General features: G+C 53.7%; 1 pseudogene; it reads left to right on the forward strand.

The window, feature by feature from the left end:
* Window positions 1-25,347, forward strand: part of LOC148593069 (olfactory receptor 6C3-like) — a 43,802-nt pseudogene continuing 18,455 nt past the window's right edge.

Raw genomic sequence — 25,347 nt, forward strand, 5'->3', positions numbered from 1 at the left:
ATGCAAGCTGGCATGAGCCATTCTACAGGTGAGTGTTGTTTACTGCAAAGGCAGTGCCATATTCATCTCTAAGTCAACCCCGACTCGGGCCTGTCGTTCAGGCCCTGGCACTTCAGTTCCTCACGTTCCACTCTGTCGTGACACACAAGGTTATATTCGTCCCCACATTGTGGGGCTGCCAAGAGATTTCCTTGGTAGTGGGAAGCAGCATGAAAAGAGAAAACAGGACAAAAATACAGCTTGGGAAGCTCAGACTGGGCAATAGGATGAAGAAATATCACTTGAAGGGTAGAGCAGTGGTGCTACAGGGCACCCAGAGCGAGTCTGTCACCACCTATGGTTTTGTGTTTCAAGAAAGAGCCACTGAGGATGGAAAAGCTCTCAATGAAGGGAAGGAGAACCTCTTGTGAGAACTTGCTGGGGAAGCAGATTGGGTGTCCACAGTCTGCAGGGACACAGGAGCAGCTATAGGATGACCCGTGGTAGAGATGGCCAAGGGCACTGCCAAGGTCCCAACAGAATGGAGGTCTTTATCCTCTTGACTATGGCTGGTGTCTGTCACAGAGGCCTTCCCCGAATCATCAGGACTTCTTTACCCCCCCTTATCCTTCTGGGGACCCTGGGAGGTGTCGTGTGTTTGTCCTGCACTCAGCACTGCACACCTTCACCCAAACACTGATGCCAGGGAGGATGTTGGCAACACATGCAGGAAGGGATCTCCCTTTCCAGGGTTTCTCTGCTTATGCTTGGCCATTTTCCTTGATAAAACACATCAAGGGTGTAATCAGCATCAGAGCCACCTGAGTATTTTCCCTACCTAACTATTACCAATGATTATATTTTTTAGCTTTAATCAGGCCCTGGTGAGTTGTTGTAGTTAATGGCCTCAGTGGGATCCATTAATGCTCTACAAAACTTTAGGGTTTCCTTCTGACTTTGACTTCTTCACGGATATCTTCAATCTCCTTTCAATAGCTGCAATTCATGGACTCAGCTCCAAGTACTACATGGAGCTCATTAAAAACCAAAAAGCCCTGATAACCCAGGACTCTCCATGCAATTTCCTTCAAGTCTCCATGACTAATTGGAGAGGTTTGGGGAGTGTAGCTGAAAGATGAAGACAACAATCAGTTACAAGTATTTCATCTTTTTAAAGTTTTCTATTATTAATCCAAAGAATAGCTGACAGCACACCCTCCAATTCATAGCCATCCAGATTGACTCTTAATGAAGTCAGCACATGTAGGAAAAGCTGTGTCCCAGAGATGAGGCACTGTATGCACAATCTTCCTCCCCGCCTCCTCTTTCCCTCATCAGCCTCTCAGGAATTAAAATCACTCATGTGGAAAGCTAGCCTTAGTCCACCTAAGTCTGCACTCAATGTTATAGCTCACCTTCCCCAATTCTCACCTGCTTTATTTAGATAACTGGCTGCCAACAGGCACAGGGGGATCTTCTTTTAGTTATGAAGAAACAAAAAAATAAAGCAGTGTATAGTTTCATGGAAAATAATGACACTCTTTGAGTGTATGCAAAGTCCACACAATCCGTACATATAGTAAGGACTTGAATAATGGGACAGACTACAGAAAGACAGAGCAAGCTTTAATCTCCGTAAAGGCCAAACCAGCCGCTGGGCCTCTTGTTGCCGTTCAAACAGCGTGGCAACCTGAGTGAACAGAGTATCAGGAGGAGTCACAATGTGTCCAGATGGTGTCCTAAGGGTGTGGGAGCATATCTAAGTAACAGAGGCTTCCTGATAGAAGACGAATATGATGAGCCGGACTAAGACCAAGGCGAAAAGATCGTGGGAAAGTCACCAGCTGCAAGAACACAGAAGTAGGAGAGGAAGAACCTGTAAACAAGCTTATCAGTGCAGGATAGAGGACTGTGCGCAGGCCAATCATGTAAATGTGTGCCCCTGATATCTACAGGCAACCTATTCCGGTGAAGATGTGTGGACAGTAGTATGCAACCAATCGCAATGTAAGCGTACACATGGTTAGATGACTTAACAGAAATGTAGTAGATAAATAGAGTGCTGCAATGCGGATAAAGTGATTTCTGCTAGACTCATACTGAAGCCTTCAGGAGTCATGTCTCGCCTCCTGCGTAAGGGGATGTTAGAAACTGCCAGTTTAAACAGGACATGTGGGAATGGGAGACTTAGGTGGACACACAGGAGACAGGGGAGAGAAGGACCCCCAGCATGAAGAGCTGGGCTCACAGTATCACTGATGAGCTGCCACAGATCGAATAAGCACCCAAAGAAGTCCTTCCTTTGGCAGTGACTTGGAAAGCCACATCTCTGGCAGGGTTCCAGGGAGATGGGATTTCTCTTCGCTAAGATGGTCCCCAGGATTCTGCAGACCCCTGTGGATCCCAGGCTGTGGCAGTAGCTGTTCAGGGCTGGAGGCTGCTGCAAAATCCTGCCTGAGGGTCCCACCTTGCTCATGGGACAATGTGGCAGCCAGGACGCCTGGGGCTGGGGCTTCCCCGAGCCCCAAGCTGGGCTCCCCTCCCTGCCCCGGCCCCGTACGGCCCCCAGCACAGCCTGGAGCCCCGCGGGGCCCCTGTGACAGAGCCCAGCCCCGCCGGGGCAGCCAACGCGCCCCGGGGCCCCGACCTCAGGGCCCGGCAGCCCCCAGCCCTGCGACGCCCTGCGCAGCCCCCACGAGATGGCGCTGCCCGCAGCAGGGGAGGGCGGAGCTGCTGGTGGGTCAGCAGGGCGCAGCGTTGCCATGGCAGCTGACGGCCAATGGCTGCGCTGGGCATGATGAGGTCACTGCTGCCGCAGCCCCTGATAGGCCAGCTGCAGGGAGAGGGCGTGGCTGCTGCTTGGGAGGTCCCCGCTGCGGGCAGAGCTGATTGGGCAGCAGCAGGGCTGGCTCTGCCTGGTGACTGTGAGGTCACCACTCCCGCAGCGCCTCATTGGGCAGCAGCCGGGCCCTGCGGGGCTCTGCGCTGCTGAGATCATCTCCGCGGAGCAGCTGCTGGGCCCGGGCTGGGCTCCTGGCGGGGAAGGGCTGGGGAGGCCATTGCTGCCCTGGAGGGCAGGGCCAGAGAGCTGGGCGGGATGGCGCTGTGACGTCATGTCTTTGTGAGTGCCTGATTGGCCGGCAGCAGGCAGGCAGGCGTGGGCGGTGGGTGGGGCGTCTCTGTGGTGAGAGGAGCTGAGAGGGCAGCAGTGGTTCCTGCGTGGGGAAGGGGTTTGAGGAAGCTGCTGTCTCTGATGGCCACAGGCAGCAGCAGGGATGTGGTGGGTTTGCACCTGTGAGGTCACCTCCATGTGAGCAGCTGGATTTGGGGTTTAGGCTTTAGGGTTGTGATCAGTGGCACAGAGCCTAGTTGGAGACCTACAACTATTGGTATCAGGAATCAGTCAAAACCTGGTCAGTTCATTAATCAGTGGCCTGAAGGGGCAGAGTGCACCCTCAGCAAGACTCAGAAAAGTGAGAGGGATGGCTGATAGCCCAGAGGTCTGTGCAGGCTTTAAGACGGACCTGGACAGCCTGGAGAGTTGGGGGTAGAGGAACATCATGAAGTTCAACATGGGCAAGTGCAGGGTCTTGCAGCTAGGGAGGAATAACCCCATGCACCAGGACAGGCCGTGGGTTGACCTGTTGGAGAGTAGCTCAACAAAAAGGGACCTGGGAGTCGTGGTTGGCAACAAATTGACCATGAGCCATCAGTGTGCCCTTGTGGCCACTGATACTGGTGGCTGAGGTCTGATGGTACTCAGAGTGCCCCCACAATATTGCAATGGCAGGAGATGTCTTTGGGTGGCCACTAGCTCCAGGCTGTGGTGTTTCACGGCGGGTGCAGGAATCGCCCTCCACTGCCCCTTCCCTGGGCCTCCTGGGTCTCCACTGCCTCTCTGGGGATTGCAGAGCCCTCCTTTTCCCATGTGCACCTGGCTTTAGTGCTCTACCTTCTGGTCCCTGCCCTTTGAGTCATCCCCGTTTCGTTAAAGCGGCACTCAGTGCCCACTCCCAGGCAAACCCTGTGCCTGGAGATCCCTGGGGGTTCTCTCATCAACACAGTCACGTGTGGGGCAGATGGGCACTGTTGCCCATCTACAGTGGTCACTGAGAGATGAACCCTAGATTGAGGCTAACAGATCACCCTGGAATGCTGAGGTCATCCCCTGGATCTCATGGAGTTCACAAGCAGAAGAGCAGGCCCATTTGTGGTTGCACACCCTTGGGCATATTTTTTGATTCCAGTTTCTAAAGAGAGGCCAGATTCAGGACCATCATAGGGCAGATCCCCTTTTATTATGGAAATATTATTCTGGAATCCAGCTGTGGCTTAAGGGAGCCCAGGGATTGGTCCTGCCTGTTTTTCCAGGGTACGAGGAAAAACAAGTCTATCTCGACCAGATTATGAGAGTTCTTGGGCCATATCCGCAGAATAAAGCGTGGAAGGACAGCATGGAAATGAGGAGGCCAACTCTAAATAGAGAAAGTCCTGCTGCCCTCCTGGAATGTGTCTTCAGGAAAGATGAACTGCCATGGAAAGGCTGCCTCTAGACTTTCCTTCAATTCACTCATGTTTAGTTTTGTGTGTTGGAGCTTTGCATGGAGCCATGGAAATGTGTGCTTACACTTGGTTGCCATTTCTGTTAGAGAGATTTGAGATCACACTCTCACCATAGGCATGAGAGCTGAGATCTCCTAAACAACACTGGACCCCTGGTCTCACCCTACCTGCCCTTGTCCCACCGTGACTCTGTATCCCAGAGGTTCCTTGGTGTCAGTGCTGGAAAAGACGCTGCAGAGGGAAACTCTCCTCTCTGCACTGGGCACATCCGCTCAAAGAAGCGGCTCAGAGAATCCCCCCTCTCTGATAGTGAAGGGGGAAGCCTGGCTTCCTGCTTTATCCTGGTCTATGTTTAAGTCCTAATGAGAGATTCCTGGGCAGATGTGACAAAAACTAGGTATCTTTATTTTATTATTTATGATTTTAAGATGGATGTAAAAGAGAGAAGTAAAAATGAAAGAAATGGATAAAATACAGACTTGATGCTAGATATTCTAGTGAGTGAATGAAACAGTTGTTATCATTGACCTTGTACCCACTGGATGAGTTTCTTCAGTGCCTCCTTGAGCTCCTTGTTCCTCATGCTGTAGATGAGGGGGTTCAGGGCTGGAGGCACCACCAAGTACAGAATGGACACAACCATATCTAGAAGTGGGCAGGAGATGGAGGGGGGCTTCAGGTAGGCAAACAATACAGTAATGACAAACAAGGAGACAAGCCAGGTGCGGGAGGCACATGGAAAAGGCTTTGTGCCGACCCTGCTCAGAGGGGATCCTCAGCACAGCTCTGAAGATCTGCACATAGGACACCACAATGAAAACGAAACACTAAAGACTAAAAAGGTACTAACAACAAGAAACCCAGCTTCCCTGAGGTAGGAGTGCGAGCAGGAGAGCTTGAGGATCTGGGGGATCTCACAGAAGAACTGCTCCACCACATTGCCTTGGCAGAGAGGCAGGGAAAATGTGTTCCCAGTGTGCAGGAGAGCATTGAGGAAACCACTGGCCCAGGCAGCTGCTGCCATTCTGACACAAGCTCTGCTGTCCATGATGGTCCCGTAGTGCAGGGGTCTGCAGATGGCAACGTAGCGGTCATAGGCCATGACTGTGAGGCAAGAAAACTCTCCTCCAAACAAGAAGAAGAAGAAAAATATCTGGGTAGCACATTCCAAATAGGAAATGGCCCTGGTGTTCCACAGGGATTGGCCATGGCTTTGGGAACAGTCATGGAGATGGAGCCCAGGTCGAGGAGGGAGAGGTTGAGGAGGAAGAAGTACATGAGGGTGTGGAGGCGGTCGTCACAGGCTACGGCTGTGATGATGAGGCCATTGCCAAGGAGGGCAGCCAGGTTGATGGCCAGGAAGAGCGAGAAGTGCAAGAGCTGCAGCTCCCGCCTGCCTGCAAATGCCAGGAGGAGGAACTCATTGAGGGAGATGTTGGACATTTCACTCTCTCCAAGCCTTGTGGATTGTTCAGAAAAAAAAAAGATATTGAGCAGTTATCCCAGATTTTTAAAGTTTTGAAAGTTAAAGCCCCCTGGTTTGTTGAAGGGCTTTTCAGTATCTACAGCACCACCTCTAATGAACGTGTATTGAGAGCACAATTTGGGCATTTTTAACATTTATTTTGACATGCATTATCTTTGGGATGCCCCCCTCACCGCTGCAGAGTGTTCCTCAGAGGCAGAATTTTTCAGCATTTCTACTGTGAATCGTGAGAAAATCGATTTATAGTCATGTTATTTAGAGTGAGGATTGCTCGTAAGGAGCAATCCTGTGATCCTTTTGACGAGGGGAGAAAGGAAAGACAGGCAGAGGGGCACCCAGGAACACCCTTACCTCACCTATGTGGGCATGCTACCTCACAGATGGTGACATTGCAGGCCATGCATCTGAAGCCCCTATATTGCGCAGCAGGAAATGTGCCCAGAGCAGGAGGGATGTCCCTGTCCTTTGCCAGAGATCTGGCTGTAGTGGAGTGGGCTGATACCCTGGACCCCAAGGCTGTGAGGGCAGAGAGGCTGCCAGGTGGCAGAGGAGACGTGGCAGGGCTTGCTCAGAGGAAGGTGTCTGCATTGGAAGGACTGAGCATGACTTCCCCAAATCCATCCTCCCGTCATGGTGGGCACTTCCCTCTCCTTCCCTGACCATCTCTGCTGCCCACTGCAGTCCCTGATGGCATCTTACTCTGTCCCAACAATTTTTGTCAGTCTGTGCTCACAGAGCACATCATTTTTGTGTGCCCAGTTTTGCCCTACACAAGCCTCTGGGGACAGGGCACTGTCCAGGGGCATCGCTGTGCAGGCACTTTACAGAGCAACTAAAATATATTGCACAAAGGCGATGCTGATGCTGTCTGCAGACTAAGGTGGGTTGAAGAGGCTCTACAAAGTTTCTCACAGACCTATTGATCTCTGAGGGGGAAGGCTTGAGTCCACTACTTTGGCAAAACAGAATACACTCCTCTTTTCTCCCTGCAGCAGTTAGGGGGATAACTGAATGTGCAGACAGGAAGAGGAAAGTTCCTGCCCTTGGAAGTAGCCCTTCTCTTGATCTTCCTGTTGGAAAGACTCTTGGGACATGTCCTGTACATGAACAAGGTGAGCAGATTTGACCGAGGCAGCACAGTGTCAACAGGAAGATGATCCTGGCTGATTGGGACCGGCCCTGTCAGAGCTTCTCTGTGCAGCACTGACCCTTGCAGGCAGCAGAGTCACTGCCCAGGGTGCTCCCTCAGGTGCAGGGATGCTGCTCTGATTCAGAAACCTGGAGAGACCTATGTGCACACCCAGCACTTGACACCCCTGCAGCGATACCTGGAAGAAAGGAGCAGCATGCCCTGCCCTGTGAAGGTGCATCAGGGAATCCCTGAGCTGAATCACCTCCTTCTCCTGCCAACCCCTGGGTACTCCAGGAGAGACAAGTCTTATCAGTCATGGGGTGGGATGGGCTCAGAAGATCCCTCCAGAAACCTCAGCAGCATTGCCCTGCAGCCAGAGACTTACCACGCAAGGGCTTGTGAAGATTTCTTCCTTCAATGAGCTCTGCTCTGTCCTCCTGCTCCACACTGCCGTTCCCCTCTCGCTGCCTTCTCTCCACCCCTGTCCGCAGCAGCAGGCAGTGCCCGCAGCCCTGCTGCTCTTGGCACAGGAGCTGCTCCTGCACTCAGCTGTCTCTGGGCAGTGCTGCCAGGCTGCCACGAGCTGCCTCCGTCCCAGGAGCCTGGCCCCGCTCAGGAGCAGAGGAACAGCTGAACTCACCAATTTCTCTGTCCCTCGTGCTCCGTCCTCCTGGGGAATGTGCACTGTAGTCAACTAAAATAATCCCTGGTTATCCCTCTCTAAACACTAGGAAAGACTGGTGTCAGCCCTGTAGTTTGTTTCATCAAAGCATGGTTACTTGGAAGAGCTGAAAATGTCCCACTCAGGAAGCCCCTCTTCCCAACACTTAGCTAGTCAAGATAAATAAATACAAGAATAGAGCTCACTTTCCCAGTGCTCAGGTATTGGTTGATGTCACCCAGTGTGGGATTCTCAGGCTGGTTTAGAAGATCCTGGGCTGCCATGGTATTCTGTGGTGAGCTCCACAGAAACACACAGCAGGTAGGATCCCCTTGCCCAGGCTGAAGTGAGCACAGCAGGGATGCCTGGATGGGAGGTCTTGCTCTATGCTCCCAATCACTGGTTGTTCAGGGTGGGTGTCAGCTGCACACACACAAACCCTTGGTGACACTGGAAGGGTCAGAGGTGGTTGAAGGCATGTGCCAGTGTCTGATTGCTATGATCACCATATCTACTTTATTCTAGAGCATGTGTTGGGAGCGGGTAGGGAATTGATTTGTTCCCCCAAAATGTTATCAGATGCCCACTGCTACCAGAGCTCTACTCACTAGGAAGCTGACACACGAGCAGATGCTGACATTGAAATAGTTCATCTCATTCTGTTCAGGCACTTGATTCACTGACACAGAAATAGGCCATGCTGGATGCCTGGGGCGTCCAGCACAGCCGCGTGTCTCTAGCAGATACAGCCTGTGACCTACAGGGTAAATGTGTCCCTTTCAAGTGGTTTTGGGCACTTAGGTTTCTTAACAGTGCTCACATGTCTGGATCCCACCACTGTCCTTCAGCCAAGTCCTAACAGTCTACAGTCAAGCTTACTTCATCAGTGAGAGAGGCACATCACCCCAAGGTCTCCACACCCTTCAAACCTTCTAGCTCTCCCTCTCTTGACATTCTTCACACCCCTAGATGGCATGAACAGGACTTGGGCCAATGATGACCTCAGGCTGTGAACTCAAGCCAAGGGACTTCTTCGCTGGCATCTTGTCCTTCCTGGAGATTGGTTCACCTCTGTCACAGGTCCCAAGGTAAAGCCCGCGGCTGCCATTCTTTCTGCACCATCCAGCTGTTTCTCCCAAGGCCTCCCCTCCTCCTGGCCTGGGTGAGAATGACGGTGCTGGGGCTGGGACTGGAGGAAAAATACTCAACTTTGATAATGCTCAGCAGAGGCCACCAAAAAAGGAAGATTGTAACACCCAGATCTCTAAGGAAACAAGAACTGCTGTTCAGGCCGCTTTCCTGCCAGCCTAACTATAAAATGCTGTCTAAGGATATTTGAGAATGTGAGAATGAGAAGGATAAGGAAAGCGGGACCACCACACTGAGGAATGAGACCCCCTTCTGGAATGTGCGCATGCACAGTCTTAGAAGGATTCTATAACAGGAAGGTGGAGATTTGCCCACCCCTGGGCAGCCTCCTGGCATGTACTGGCCTTACATGACAGGACGCCCCGGGAATAAAGCATGAGGGCAGACTCCGGTGGGATGGAGACTCCCAACATCGAGGTCAACGTTGTCTCCTGCAGGGATACCCGCTACAATTGCGAGCCTGCCAGCCTCTCCACACTGCTATCTTGGAGAAATGTGTGGTCTCATAGTTCTGCTGGCAAGTATTATTCAGTAAGTAACCGTTTCCTATTCCTTTGTACTTGTACCTATATTGTTTTGATTAAAGGCATCAGTGTCAGTAAGTCTGTCTCATCAGATGTGTTTTTATTGCCAAATCCCGAGCCCATCCAGCACACCTGCTCAGGAGCAGAGGCCCAGCTGAACTCATGAATTTCTCCATCCCGTGTGCTCCTTCCTCCTGGAATAGACTGAAATAATCAACAGTGGTCCCTGTCTAAGCACTGAAGGAAGATTTATGCCAGCATTGCAACTGGTCTCATCAGAGGATGGTTATTTGCAAGAGGTAGAAATGTCCCACTCTGGAAGACCCAATTCCCATCTCTTAGCTGGGCAGGACACCTAGATGGGGACAAGAAGTGGACTCATTTTCCCAGAGTTCAGGTATTGACTCAGATGAGCCAGGTTGGGCTTCTCCAGCTGGCCTAGGAGGCCCTGGGCTGGAGGGGAATTCAGATCCTTCCCATGTGCTCTACAGAAGCACCCAGGAAGTGGGATTCCCCCTGTGCAGGCAGAAGGGAGCACAGCAAGGCTGTGTGCAAGCAAGATCCTGCTCTATGCTCCCTTTAAAATCACTGGGGACGGAGGGGGAAAGCCAGCTGCTCACACACAAGCACATGGTGACACTGAAAGCGAGTGAGATGCTTGAAGGCATGCACCTACTTCTGTCAAGAGCGTCAGTTGGGGACCAGGTAGGGAGTTGGTGACCTGAAAGGACACCACATGCCCACTGCCACCAGAGCTCCTTGACTAGGCAGCTGAAGCACATGCAGACACTGCAAGCAGTTGATGTCAATCAGTGCAGTCACCTGACTCAGTGATACCAAAACAGGCCCACAGGGACAGGTGGGCTGCCTGGGATGTCCAACACAACCCCATGTCTCTAGCAGATACAGCAGGGCAACTATAGGAAAACCAGGACACTTTGCAGTGGTTTCCTGACAAAGCCCAAACAACTGGATGCCACCACTGCCTTAGGCCACGTCCTCCTTATCTCCAGTCAAGCATGCTTCAGAAATGGGAGAGGCACATCACCCCAAGGTCTCTGCTCTAGTCGCTGCACCCTTAACACCTTCTATCACTCTCTCTCCAGAAACTCTTACAGTTTTACTCGACGGTTTTGAAGATAATGATTCTATGATTCTATGACCTGGATGCACCAAGACCCATATGAACCCCAGGAGCTCTGTGCTGAGGGCAGAGAGCAGGTCCAGGCCACACACAGCCACTTGTGCTCAGCCAGGAGGTTCCCTTCGACATGAGGCTGGGGTTTCCTGTGCTTAGGAGCTGCTCGTACCAACACAAGTGTCCCCATCACGGGCCTCCTTCTCCCCACAGGTGGGCCAGCAGGAGCTGCCTGCAGCAGTGCAGAGCAGTGGGAGCCCGGCTTTGTCCCACCAAAGGGACCGGCTGTCGCCGCTGCCCGGCCCTCAGGGCTCACGCACCTCTGAACACAGCATTGCACAGGTACAGAGCTGAGCGGCGGTGGAGGCCGAGCCTCTGCCTGACTCCCCATGGGGCTGAGAAGCAGGCGGGACGTGCTGGGAGACACCAGGAGGTCTCTGTGCCCGGCAGGCCGAGCGCTGCTCTGCACGGCAGCCTGCACGCACCCGCCTCGGGCTCTCCGAGGAGCTGCCTTTGCCCAAGGCTTGCCCGTAGGCACGAGCCCTCTCCCCAGGCAGCCTTTGGGAGCAGGGCAGCAGCCACCTGCATGGCAGAGCCATTGTCAAGGGGATCAGAGGCTGCAGGAGGTTTCCCGTTGGGAAGGATGGAGGGAAGGGTCAAGCACGGCAGTAAGGACTGCCTTTGTGGTGTCCTTCATTGCAGGTTGTGGAGGAGACGGCCAGCGATGTCCTCTCCACGGTGCAAGAGCCGCAGCCCTCCACCAGCCTTGCAAGGCCTCAGGAAACACCATCGCCCTCTCCACGGGAGCCAGCACAGCCTGATGCCGACGGTGCTCGGATGGAGCTCGCTGTACCTGTGCCACCACACGCACTGGCACGTGCCATCGATCAAGGTGCACGGGCAAGATCATGGCAGCTCCAGAGCATAGAGTGGCGCCCCAGCACATCATCCTCTGCCCTTCAGACAGGGCCCGATCCCTACAGTCGTCGGGGAGGACACCAGTGCAGCATTCCTAGCTGGCCTAGCTGGCCTAGTGGACTGAGCTGCCCAAGTGGGCCAGTGAGAGCACGGACAGCACAGGCACGGCAACAACCCTTGGAGATCACGTGCCACCTCCAAGGAAGGCCAGTGCACGTGCAGCAAGACAACACTGCGCGCTACCTGACTGTGCTCAGCATCAAAACAGAGCCACTGGAGGAGCTCGAGAGGAGCTGCCTGCACCGCACTGGACAGAGCTTGGCCCAGCTCCGAGAAGGAGCTTTTCCAAGGAGGGAGCGGAACCTGAGAGAGAGCCAGGGCGAGCAGGAGGAGGGCCATGACAACCGTTTGTCCCTGACGCTGGCAGGATCACTCAATGCCAGACCCAAGGAGGTGAGTGCAAGGGAGTGCTGGGCCACGGGGGAGCCCTCCCGGTGCTGTGGCCAGCAGCTGTGCCGCGCCGTGTGGGACAGCCGGCTTGTCAAAGCACTGGCGGAGCCCCCGAGGCCTTTCCTCCCTTCACAAACCTCCCTCTCTCCTTCTAGCTCCTCGCCAGAAACTCCTTCTATGACCTCTGGAGACCAGAGATCACGCGAGTGGAGCTCCTCAAAGGCGCAAGCTGCAAGTGGGAGGTGCTGGAGCGGCTCTATGCTCATGCCCCCACACGGGAGGCGCCGAGAGGCAAGAGAGGCCTGGGAGCACTGCAGGAGGAGACAGCAGAGGACACTGATGAGGAGGAGGAGGCTGGCGAAGAGCTTGTGCAAGGGGAGGAGGTGGAGGAAATTAACTCCTTGCCCTGGGTCAGAGCCAGCCTCTGCAGCCCGGCTGTGGACAAGGACACGGAGCACGAGAAGGTGCCCTGCTCGCCCCATGTCAGCACCACAGAGGCTGTGAGCGAGGCACCTGGCCACGTGGAGAGCCCCTCTCTGGAGCCAGCAGTGCCCAGAGGCAGCGAGCCAGGAGCACCTGCTTTGGCCAGCAGCTTTCTGCACGCAGAGGCCAGCGTGTCTGTCCCACCAACAGCAAGTGCAGGAGCAGAACCAGAGGCCTCTCCTGCATCCAGCAACTGCATTCAGCATGCAAGGGAAAATGCTCCTCCGTCCCCATCAGTTCCTACAGAAACTGCACCAGAGGCCTCTCCCTTGGCTGAAACCCCTTGGGATGAGATGAGCAGCAGCCCGTCTCCCAAGGAAACCCTGCTGCAGGAAACAACAGCAGCAGCTTCTCCCCCGGCTGCAGGCCCTGCTCCCCAGGTGAGCAAGCAGCACCTCCCCTGTCCCTACCATCCCCGGGAGCTGCCGTGGGAGCTGTGTGGGGGGCGCCCAGAGTTTCCCCATTTCCTCGGAGCCCCCCTGCCCATGGCATCCCACTGTCACCCCCAGGCATTTGCCCTCTGCCATGTCTCCATGGGGAGATGCCGGCTCCTCTCTGTTTCCAAGTGCCAAAGGCACAGCAATGAAGTCTGCTCCAGCCCACGTCACATTCAGCCCTGGGATCTGGATGCCGAGCAAGGAGGGAAGGGGCAGCTCCCTCGACACCAGGGCACAAACCCACTTGTGCCACGCACGCCCCTGGCTGCCTCCGTTCCCCCTGCCCAGCCCTGCTGCTACAGCCCCACAACGAGCCTTGTCCCATTGCCGTGCCAGCCGCAGGTCCCTTCCCTTGGGACGTGCAGCCATGGGCAGCCTCCTCTGATCCAAACCCTTTGCCATTGTGCAACCTGGGGCACTGGGACCCTCAGCAGGGCCAGCTGATGGCTGACGGGTGCGTGTTCTTGCTCTGCCCATGCAGGCGGCCTTGGAGCCCCAAGAGGAGAAGTCAGCATCCTCCTGCAGCCCCACACCTGACATTGAGCCAGGTACGTACCTGCGTGGAGAGCCCTGCTGGGGACAGTGGGCCTGTCCTGGCACAGGGGGTGGCACCAAGGCCAGCAGCAGGAAGCACTCGGGAGTTGCTGTGCCGAGGACAGAGCCCCTCGGGAAGCTCTTGGTGTCAGGGACAAGCAGGTGCAGCCCTGTGCCCTGCAGCCCATTGCCCACAGCTCTGCTTCCCACCACAGGCATCGCTGCCCTCCCGGACATCGCGGCTCCCCGGCGATGGCGCTCGCGGCTCAGGACGGCGCTTCGGGCTGTGCGCAGAGTGTTCTGCTGCTGCTGCATCGTGGGGCAGCGAGAGGAGTAGTGAGCGGACGCATGTGCCAGACAGGTCCCCTGAGATGGGGGCTGGAGCAGAGCCGAGAGACAGAGCGACAGATGCTGCGTCCTGGGGGCTACGGAGATGCTGCCCTGTTGTGTCCTACAGCACCCATGTGCCCAGAGAAACCAAACTCACCAACATCACCAGCAGCCCTCGCCTCCTTCAAATAAACCCCTTTGGTAGCTTTTTCTCCTCGTGTCAATTGGTGTCAGAAAATCTCCAGGGAGACAAGTGGGGCTGTGGGGTGACTCCTAACTCCACATTGGTCTTGGTGGTTGGGGTGGGTAGCAGACCCAGCGAAATGGGACTCCCCGTCACTGATACTGCTGGCATGTGTCTGTGCTCTTGACTGGTTCTCAGAGTAACCCCAGGGCTCTTGCAATAGCAGCAGATTAGGTGAAATACCACCTGGGGAGTGTCCCTCAGAGGCAGAAATTTTCAGCATTTCTACTGGGAATCTTGAGAAAAATGGATTCATAGTCACCTTGTGCAAAGTGAGGACAGCTCGTCTGCCTGTTAGCCTTGATTCCAGCATCATGTGCCCACATCTCTTTGAACTGCATGACGATCACCCTAAATAAGTTCCCCTGAAAAGAACCCAGCCCTTCTTAAGAGCAGACCAGTCCAGTTTCAAAACCTCCAATCTCCAACTTCTCTCCCTTTCTCAGGGCACTTGAGGGAGGTCTCCAAGCTCCACTTCTAACCAAGAACATGCAGGGCTCTTTTTAGCTGCCCATATGCACTTTCCAAACCATTTTTCATACTCTCAGTCTTGGTAACAGGTGAAAGGAAAATATTGGAATTAAAACTAGCACTTGGAGAGGCCCCGAGATCTCTGAGGGAGCTGCCTGGGCCTGGCAGCTCCTCACAGAAACCTCAGGAGACCAGAGGCCATCAGAGCTGCAGAGGGAGGCTGAGCAGAGAGGACGAGGGCACCTGCAATGGCACCAGCTGTCCAGGACTCCATGACCGCATCCCACACCAGTTCTTCTCAGTTCCACCTGAGATATTACCTCTTCTACTCCACATGCTCCAAGATACATATCTGTATGTATTGCACAGGCCACTTGGGATATCTGGATGCAGATCCTGGCAAGAGCTGAGGAAGCTGCAGGCCTGAACCTCAGTGTCCATCAGGCAGCAGGCTCTGAGCTCCCTTTTGTTGGGGGGGACATTCGTTCTGTCTCCTGCTAAAGCATTTGTGCCTGTTATCCAAGGAGAACATGCTTGAATAGAAAGTCACAGACCTCTATTGTCTTTCAGTCCTACCTAGATCATAAAAGCAGGTGGACCCATGAAGGACAGAGACCCAGTTCAGACCTTATAGGAAAATCTCACAAGATCCCTCCTGTTGGACTGGGAGGGGAATTACTACAGACAGAGCCTTACAATCACAGATTATTAATGGTGCTGCTCTCAATACACCATGCTCACTCAGGCAATTGTTCATTTAGCAGGCTAAAAGGTCTTGCTGGACTCTCTGGTCCAGTGGTAGCTGGCTGCAAGTCTCTGCTCCTTGTCCACGTTTGCCAGAGAAGATCATGCTCACAGCGGCACAAATTCCTGGTGCTAAGTGCTCCTCTCCCTCCTCTTGATTAAGGAGCTGCCTTTCTCCAGGGCTGCAGAGCTCCGCAGGTGTCAGCCCCTCCATGGGGCACCCTCAGCAAACCCTCTCGTCCCCGCCGCTGCTGCTGGCCCCTCACTGCTCTGGCAGCAGCGACCTCAGCGCCAGCACCCGCCGTGAGCCTCCTGCTGGCCCAGCAGCTCCTCGGGCAGGGGGACCTCGCTCACGCACAGCCCAGCGTGGGCTGCTGCCGCCGCGGGCTGCAGGGACACCAGGTTCCTCAGCAGAGCCGCCCCGGCCAGGAAGGGGCTGCTGACGTCACAACCAGCTGCGCGGCCTGGCCTATCAGGGGCTGCGGCAGCAGTGACGTCACCAGCCGACGCCCACGCGTCAGCACAGAGCCAGCCCTGCAGAGAGCAGGGGCCTCCTGGCAGCGTCCCCGCAATGGCCTCCGTGTCCCTGCCCGCTGCTGAGACACCCCTGGCCTCACAGGCAGCGCCTGCTGCTGCCCCGGCAGCTCCGCGCACACAAGGGACCTCCCTGCGTGTCTGCACCAGACCCCGCTGCCGGCCGCGCTGCTGCTGGGACAGGAGCGGCCTCAGAGCCCGTCCCCAGCCATGGGCCAGCGCTGGCCTCGCAGCTGCTCTGCCAGCAGGGACCTCCCAAGGAACTTCCCAGCCAGGCGCCTCTTGCTGGCCTGCCCGGGACTCAGCAAAGAGCAGAGCTCACGGCCACCCTCACAGACATGTATGGACCTGCTAATGCCTGGTGCTGTCCAGTCAGGAGCACGGACAATGTGACCTCCCTCCCAAGCAGTAGCGGTGCCATGTGCCTGCTGCTGGCCTCCCAGGTGCTTACTAACATTGACTTGATCATCATCTGACAGATGATCCCCAAACGTCCCTTGCAACCAGAGAAAGGTGCCTTCTCTCCCTCAAGCCCCCTTGAGCTGTAGGGATCTGCCTGTCCCTCAGCTTTATTGTGAGTGCTGCTCTAGTAGGATAAAAGGCATCCAGGGTCATTAGAGATGACCAAGGAAATTCCTGACCCGGCCTCCTGCTGAAGCTCTATCTCCAGTGATTCCATTAGGACCTTTAGGCCAGGAGCTTGCAAGCAGACCATGTGCATGCTTAGCCTGGTAAGGGGGAATCCCGCCTGCCATGTATTTGTGGAGTTCATGAGTTAGCTGAATCCTTCTCCAAACCTGGCGCTTCTGAATAGACATGTGGAGCCCCAATTAGTCATCTGAATAAGTCATCTGAATCATATATGCACCATGTATCAACAAGCTCCCTTCTTATCCCTGTCCGAGTGTCCTGCCTAGTTAAGAGATGTGAATCAGGCCTTACCGTGAGACATTTCTTACTTTGGTAGATAATCATTATCTGATGAAATAAACTGCAGTGTTGGAATCTGTATCCCTGTACTCTTTAGAGAAGGAAAACAGGTTACTCTACTTGATGGAACATATCCCAGAGGGAGGAATCCCAAGGGACAGAGTAATTCCTGAATTCAGCTGGGCCGCAGCTCGTGGCAGCCTGGCAGCACTGCCCAGAGACAGCCGAGTGCAGGAGCAGCTCCTGTGCCAAGAGCGGCAGGGCTGCGGGCACTGCCTGCTGCTGTGGACAGCAGAGGAGAGAGGACAGAGAGGTGAAAGGCAGCGTGGAGTGGGAGGACAGAGGAGAGCTCATGGTGGGAGCAATCTGTGACACGGTAAGTCACCAGCTGCAGGGTAATGCTACTGAGGTTTCTGGAGGGGTCTGCAGCACCCCTCCAGCTGATGACTTTTCTTTTTTTGAGGACTGTTCTCCCTGCTTCTACTCTGCATACGAGGAGATGCTTCAGAACAGAAATTCCCTGTCCCAGCATCACAAGGTCAGGGCATCATGGCTGCTTCTTCTGGAGCTGATGCAGGACAGTGAAGGCAATGTGGGCACATAGGTTCTTCAGAGCACTGTTCTTCAGAGCAGTGTCCATGCGCCCCAGGGTGCTGTGTGCCCAGGGCAGTGATTCTGTGAGGATCAGCACTCAGTCTGCCAGGGCGCTGCAGGGAGAAGCTCTGGGTGGGAGGAGAGATCCCCCCTGGGCAGGTTCATTCTCCTGCTGAGAGGCTGCTGTGTGGGGTCAGGGCTGCTCACAGCGCAGTCTCACCCACACAACATATCTGGAAGGGGCTTTTCAAGAGGACACTCTTGGGAAGCTTCTATGGAAGGGAAGGGAATATCCAGAGGCTAGGATTTTGTTTTGTATCCTTGACAAGGCAGCAAATGAATGGGGCATTTTAGGTTTAGATGCCTGAAAGAGAGTTCTGCAGTGCTGCTCTGAGGGATCAATAGGTCTACGAGGACCCCAGAATATTCCTTCAACTGCCTTTTCACCTGTGGGCAGCAGCAATATCCCCTTTGCAGCTCTCCTCATTCTCATTGTGCTTAGTCTCACTCTGCTCTCAAGGGGAAGGGCTCCAGGGCATTTCTGACTTCCTCTGCAGTCAGATTTCCAGAACAGCAGAGCTGCCTCTCTCCTGCCATGTGCCCATTTCCCATTGCAAGGCCCAGGGTCTGAGAACCACTGCCCTGGGAGTCCACACTGTCTGGAAGGTGCAACCTGGGGGCGGTGCTGCTCTGTCTCTCTGTCCTCCCTTGGCAGCAGTCACAGTGTTTCTCCTCATTTCCCTGCCTCTCCTTTCTGCTCTTGTCCTGGCAGTCAGCTGGGGCTTCAGCTACAAATTCAGATACTCACCCTGAGGTCCTGCCATGGAGGTGTCTGAAGAGGGGCAATGTGCCCAGGGTGCTGGGCAGCGTCATTGGAAGGGCTGCAAAGGGGTTGACTCTCCTTTTAGGAGACCCCGTGATTGTCAGGACACTTGAGTGTCTCTGTTGTCCTGCTGGGGTTGTGAGGTGCCCTCCAGAAGAGGATTCATTGCAAAGAGTCTTTGCCATGTAAGGAGCAGTGTCCTGTTCTCTGCATCACATATCCACCTTGAACTTAGAGGGAGAGCAAAGTTAACTGAGTGCTTTGAAACCAGCCTTCTATGATCTCAACAGAGTCCAGGTTTGTCTGCAGGAACAAGGCAGATGGATTCAACAGCACTCCTCACGGTTCCCTCAGCAGCAGAGACCCCATTTCCCTCTCCAGTCTGCTTTATGTTCGTGCTTGCAGCAATAAAGACATCTGTCTCTATTTGCATGCCAATAAAGACATGCAAAGAACCCGACCAGATATGGTGACAGAATATAAACATTTCCAAAATAAGTAATTCTAAAACAAAATGCGAAAACCCCCTGCTGCACCCCGAACTCCTTGGAAGTGTGTGTGGGAATATGAAAAGACCCTTTATCTTAAAGGTGGATGTCCTGTGATATCAACTCTGAAAAGGACAGATACCAAGAATCAGTCCTTTATACACATTGGTGTAGAGTAACTCAGGCTCCGGCTCCTCCCAGAACACTCAGGTGGAGCAGAAACTGAGGAGCTGACTGAAGGTGAGAGTGAGAAGAAGGAATTACTGAGAGTTGGGACAGGGCTCGAGAAGCATTTCTATGAAAAATGGAAAGTTTATTTCACAGAAAATTCTTCTAAGCTATTATTGCCTTTTTTCCCTACACAGTTTTCCTGAGCCCAATAGAACAGATGTCCAACAGCGGCTCCCTCAACGAGTTCCTCCTCCTGCCATTCGCAGACACACGGGAGCTGCAGCTCTTGCACTTCTCGCTCTTCCTGGCCACCTACCTGGCTGCCTTCCTGGCCAACAGCCTCATCATCACAGCCGTAGCCTGCGACCACCGCCTCCACACCCCCATGTACTTCTTCCTCCTCAATCTCTCCCTCCTCGACCTTGGCTGCATCTCCACCACTGTCCCCAAATCCATGCACAATTGTCTGTTGAACATGAGGCTCATTTCATACTTGGAATGTGTTGGCCAGGTCTTTTTCTTCCTTTTCTTCGTATCAGCGGCGTATTATCTCCTCACAGTCATGGCCTATGACCGCTACGTTGCCATCTGCAGACCCCTGCACTATGGGACCCTTCTGGGCAGCAGAGCTTGTGTCAGAATGGCAGCAGCTGCCTGGGCCAGTGGTTTCCTCAATGCTCTCCTGCACACTGGGAACACATTTTCCCTGCCACTCTGCCAAGGCAATGAGGTAGAGCAGTTCTTCTGTGAGATCCCCCAGACCCCGGCACTATGGGACCCTTCTGGGCAGCAGAGCTTGTGTCAGAATGGCAGCAGCTGCCTGGGCCAGTGGTTTCCTCAGTGCTCTCCTGCACACTGGGAACACATTTTCCCTGCCACTCTGCCAAGGCAATGAGGTAGAGCAGTTCTTCTGTGAGATCCCCCAGACCCCGGCACTATGGGACCCTTCTGGGCAGCAGAGCTTGTGTCAGAATGGCAGCAGCTGCCTGGGGCTGTGGTTTCCTCAGTGCTCTCCTGCACACTGGGAACACATTTTCCCTGCCACTCTGCCAAGGCAATGTGGTAGAGCAGTTCTTCTGTGAGATCCCCCAGACCCTCAAGCTCTCCTGCTCACACTCCTACCTCAGGGAAGTTGGGTTTCTTGTTGTTAGTACCTCTTCAGGCTTTGGGTGTTTCATTTTCATTGTGGTGTCCTACGTGCAGATCTTTAGAGCTGTGCTGAGGATCCCCTCTGAGCAGGGCCGGCACAAAGCCTTTTCCATGTGCCTCCCGCACCTGGCTGTGGTCTCCCTGTTTGTAATTACTATATTGTTTGCCTACCTGAAGCCTCCCTCAATCTCCTCCCCACTTCTAGATATGGTTGTGTCCATTCTGTACTCAGTGGTGCTTCCAGCAGTGAACCCCCTCATTTACAGCATGAGGAATAAGGAGCTCAAGGAGGCACTGAAGAAACTCATTCAGTGGGTACAAGGTCAGTGGTAACAACTGTTTCATTCACTCATCAGGATATCCACCATCAAAGCTGTATTTTATCCATTTCTTTCTTTTTTACTTCTCTCTTTTACATCCATCTTAAAATAACAAATAATAAAGATACCTAGTTTTTGTCACAACTGCACAGGAATCTAGGGTTCATCTCTCAGTGACCACTGCAGATAGGCAAGGGTCTCTGCATTGCCTGTGCCAGACTGCCCCACACGTGACTGTGTTGATGAGAGAACCCCCAGGGATCTCCAGGCACAGGGTTTGCCTGGGAGTGGGCACTGAGTGCCACTTTAATGAAACAGGGATGACTCACAGTGCAGGGACCAGAAGGTAGAGCACTAAAGCCAGGTGCACATGGGGAAAGGAGGGCTCTGCAATCCCCAGAGAGGCAGTGGGGACCCAGGAGGCCCAGGGAAGGGGCAGTGGAGGGCAATTCCTGCACCCGCCGTGAAACACCACAGCCTGGAGCTGGTGACCACCCAAAGACATCTCCTGCCATTGCAATATTGTGGGGCACTCTGGGTACCAGCAGACCTCAGCCACCAGTATCAGTGGCCACAAGGGCACACCGATGGCTCATGGTCAATTTGCTGCAAAATACGATTCCCAGGTCGCTTTTTGTGGAGCTGCTCTCTTACAGGTTAACCCCCGGCCTGTCCTGGTGCATGGGGTTATTCCTTACTAGCTGCAAGACCCTGCACTAGCCCATGTAGAACTTCATGATGTTCCTCTGCCCTCAACTCTCCAGGCTGTCCAGGTCCCTCTTAAAGCCTGCACAGACTTCTGGGCTATCAGCCATTCTTCCCAATTTTCTATCGTCAGAAAACTTGCTGAGGGTGCACTCTGTCCCTTCAGGCCACTGATTAATGAACCAACCAGGTTTTGACTGACTCCTGATACCAATAGTTGCAGGTCTCCAACTAGGCTCTGTGCCACTGATCACAACCCTAAAGCCTAAACCCCAAATCCACCTGCTCACATGGAGGTGACCTCACAGGTGCAAACCCACCACATCCCTGCTGCTGCCTGTGGCCATCAGAGACAGCAGCTTCCTCAAACCCCTTCCCCACACAGGAACCACTGCTGCCCTCTCAGCTCCTCTCACCACAGAGACCCCCCACCCACCACCCACGCCTGCCTGCCTGCTGCCGGCCAATCAGGCACTCACAAAGACATGACGTCACAGCGCTGTCCCGCTCAGCTCTCTGGCCCTGCCCTCCAGGGCAGCAATGGCCTCCCCAGCCCTTCCCCGCCAGGAGCCCAGCCCAGGCTCAGCAGCTGCTCCGCGGAGATGATCTCAGCAGCGCAGAGCCCCACAGGGCCCGGCTGCTGCCCAATGAGGCGCTGCGGGAGCGGTGACCTCACAGTCACCAGGCAGAGCCAGCCCTGCTGCTGCCCAATCAGCTCTGCCCATGGGCGTGATCTCCCAAGCAGCAGCCACGCCCTCTCCCTGCAGCTGGCTTATCAGGGACTGCGGCAGAAGTGACCTCCTCGTGCCCAGAAGTGACCTCCTCGTGCCCAGCGCAGCCATTGGCTGTGAGGCCCCGCGGGGCTCCTGGCGGTGCTGGGGGCTGTGTGGGGCAGGGGCAGGGGCAGGGAGGGGAGCCCAGCTCAGGGATGCGGGTGCTGGGGGTGCTGTTGTGGGAGCCTGGGGGGCTGTGTGAGCTGCTGTGTTGGGTTCAGCCAGCACTGCCCACCCCGGTGTGGGGGAGAAGAGGGGCAGCCAGTGCCAGGGAAACCTGCCCTGAATTCTCTCCTTCTGCCCCCAGCACCCACACAAGGGTTGGAGCTGCCCCACGGGAGCCTTGGGGCTCAGGGAAGCCCCAGCCCCAGGAGTCCTGGCTGCCACATTGTCCCCTGAGCCAGGTGGGACCCTCAGGCAGGACTCTTGTGGCAGTCTCCAGCCCTGAGTAGCTACTGCCACAGCCCGGGATCCACAGGGGTCTTTGCAGTGACAGTTTCTGTGTGACACCTCGGGAAGGAGCTCCCGAAGCTGGGAGCCTTGGTGAAAGCAGCAGGATCCCTGGGAACAAGAACTGAGGTCCAGGCTGCGAGTGTTGATCCAGCAGTCCCCATCTCACTCATCAGTCCCCATCTCATTTGACTCAATCAGCAATCTGTGAGATGACCAGCTCCCTGCTCTGCAGCTGATGAAGTTGGGGAACATCCCTGCAACCTCCCTTCATGCTCTTCCTCATCTCTGCAGAGTCCTGGGGACCATCTTAAAGAAGAAAATCCCCATCTCCCTGGAACCCTGTCAGGGATGTGGCTTTCCAAGTCCCTGCCAAAGGAAGGACTTCTTTTGGTTGCTTATTCAGTCTGTGGCAGCTCATCAGTGATGCTGTGAGCCCAGCTCTGCATGCTGGGGGTCTTGGCCCATTCTCTCTCCTGTCTCCTGTGCATCTACCTAAGTCTCCCATTCCCACATGTCCTGTTTAAAGTGACAATTTCTAACATCCCCTTTAGGGCTCTATCTGGACACATTGTGACTCCTCGCGATACTCTGTTCACTCAGAGACCCAGCGGCTGGTTTGCCCTTTACGGAGGTTAAAGCTTGCTCTGTCTTTCTGCAGTCTGCCCTGTTAACCAAGTCCTTAATATATGTACAGATTGTATGGACTTAGCATCCAGTCAAAGAGTGTCATTATTTTCCATGAAACTGTGCTCTGCTTTATTTTTTTGCTTGTTTGTTTCCTTGTGACTAAAAGAAGATCCCCCTGTGCCTGTTGGCAGCCAGTTGTCTAAGTAAAGCAGGTGGGAATTGGGGCAGGTGAGCTATAACATTGAGTGCAGACTTAGGTGGACTAAGGCTAGCTTTCCACATGAGTGATTTTAATTCCCAAGAGGCTGATGAGAGAAATGGTAGGGCTGGGGAGATGGGGAGGAAGATTGTGCATACAGTGTCTCATCTCTGGGACACTGCTTTTGCTACATGTGCTGAGTTCATTAGGAGTCACTCTGGATGGCTATGAATTGGATGATGTGCTGTCACCTATTCTTTAGAATAATACTAGAAAACTTTAAAAAGATGAAATACTTGTATATGATTGTTGTCTTCATCTTTCAGCTACACTCTCCAAACCTCTCCAATTAGCCATGGACACTTGAAGGAAATTGCAGGGCGAGTCCTGGTTTATCAGGACTTTTTGCTTTTTAATGAGCTTCGTGCAGTACTTGGAGCTGAGTCCATGAATTGCAGCTGTTGAAAGGAGATTGAAGGAATCAGTGAAGAAGTCAAAGTCAGAAGGAAACCCTAAATTTTTGTAGAGCATTAATGGATCCCACTGAGGCCATTAACTGCAACAACTCACCAGGGGCTGATTAAAGCTAAAAAATATAATCACTGGTAATAGTTAGGTAGAAAAAATACTCAGGTGGCTCTGATGCTGAATACACCCTCGATGTGTTTTGTCAAGGAAAATGGCCACGCATGGGCAGAGAAACCCTGGAAACGGAGATCCTTTCCTCCATTTGTTGCCTATGTCTCTTCCTGGCATCAGTGTTTGGGTAGGGGTGTGCAGTGCTGAGTGCAGGACAAACACACGACACCTCCCAGGGTTGCCAGAAGGATAAAGGGGGCAAAGAAGTCCTGATGATTCAGGGTAGGCCTCGGTGACAGACAGAATAGCCATAGTCAAGAGGATAAAGACCTCCATTCTGTTGAGGCCTTGGCAACACTCTTGGCCATCTCTACCACGGGTCATCCTATAGCTGCTCCTGTGTCCCTGCAGACTGTGGACACCCAATCTGCTTCCCCAGCAAGTTCTCACAAGAGGTTCTCCTTCCCTTCATTGAGAGCTTTTCCATCCTCAGTGGCTCTTTCTTGAAACACAAAGCCATGGGTGGTGACAGACTCGCTCTGGGTGCCCTGTAGCACCACTGCTCTACCCTTCAAGTGATGTTTCTTCATCCTATTGCCCAATCTGAGCTTCCCAAGCTGTATTTTTGTCCTGTTTCCACTTTTCATGCTGCTTCCCACTACCAAGGTAATCTCTTGGCAGCCCCATAATGTGAGGACGAATATAACCTTGTGTGTCACGACAGAGTGGAACATGAGGAAATGAAGTAGCAGCGCCTGAAGGACAGGCCCGAGTCGGGGTTGACTTAGAGATGAATATGGCACTGCCTTTGCAGTAAACAACACTCTCCTGTAGAATTGGTCATGCCAGCTTGCACGGAGGCTTATTAAACTGTAGCTTTATTAAGCTCTCGTGCGGCTGTTTTTGACCTTGAAGGGAACCCTCCCATCCGAAGCCTGGGCTCTGAGCAGATCCCCATCCCGCATGATAGGGGAAGTATGCCACATCACATGTTACCGCTCACAAACAAAATGCAAGTTATCATGATTTGCTGATTTGGCTCTATAAAAGATGGACACACTTGCTGCGATTTTGGAGACCTCATGGGTGGATGCACCACGTAAGACCTCCCAGTTGCCAGGAAGGTTCTCCAAATCCTCACTGCAACAGGGACTCCCCAGTGACTGCGGATCTGTATGACAGTAACATATTTAGGCAATTGGTGATGTATCTTTTAACCACTATTCCCTTTCTCATATAGTGATGGTTAGGTGCATTATCTTGCCTAATTTCTCTGTTGCTAAACCAGAGTTGGTAATAAGCCTATTTTGTTAAATGTATCATTCTGTACTGCCTTAATATTAATAGTGAAATAAGACCATTCTTTCCAGTGTTGTCTGGTTCTTTCCATCACCCCATCTGCTCCAGTCAATTGGCAAAACACCATGTTCTTTGCAGATGCCCATTGCAGCTCCCAGGATGCAGGGTTGGCTTCTGATTTTCAGCCTTGCAGGTCACAATATTTCTGAACGCAGCTGTACTTCTGGTCTGGTGCTGCTTCCTGCAGTTGGTCACCCTCAAATCAAGACCAGTTGGAGGGGGCCACAAGTGTTTTCAGCCAGCTCTGAAGAGGTACCAAGGACACAAGTTGCACCTGGAGTTCTCTCAGGCAGCAGTTGCCTGCTCCAGGGTAGTGAGCAGGCAAGTGTTGCTGTACTCTTCATTTGGTAAACCAGTGTCGTGGTTTTCATGCAATGTTTCTTAGTTGGGTCACAAATTC

Source organism: Tinamus guttatus, unplaced genomic scaffold (genome assembly GCF_059628265.1).
Source record: "Tinamus guttatus ecotype Peru unplaced genomic scaffold, ASM5962826v1 Tinamus_guttatus_pri_ptg000460l, whole genome shotgun sequence".
Lineage (NCBI taxonomy): Eukaryota > Metazoa > Chordata > Aves > Tinamiformes > Tinamidae > Tinamus > Tinamus guttatus.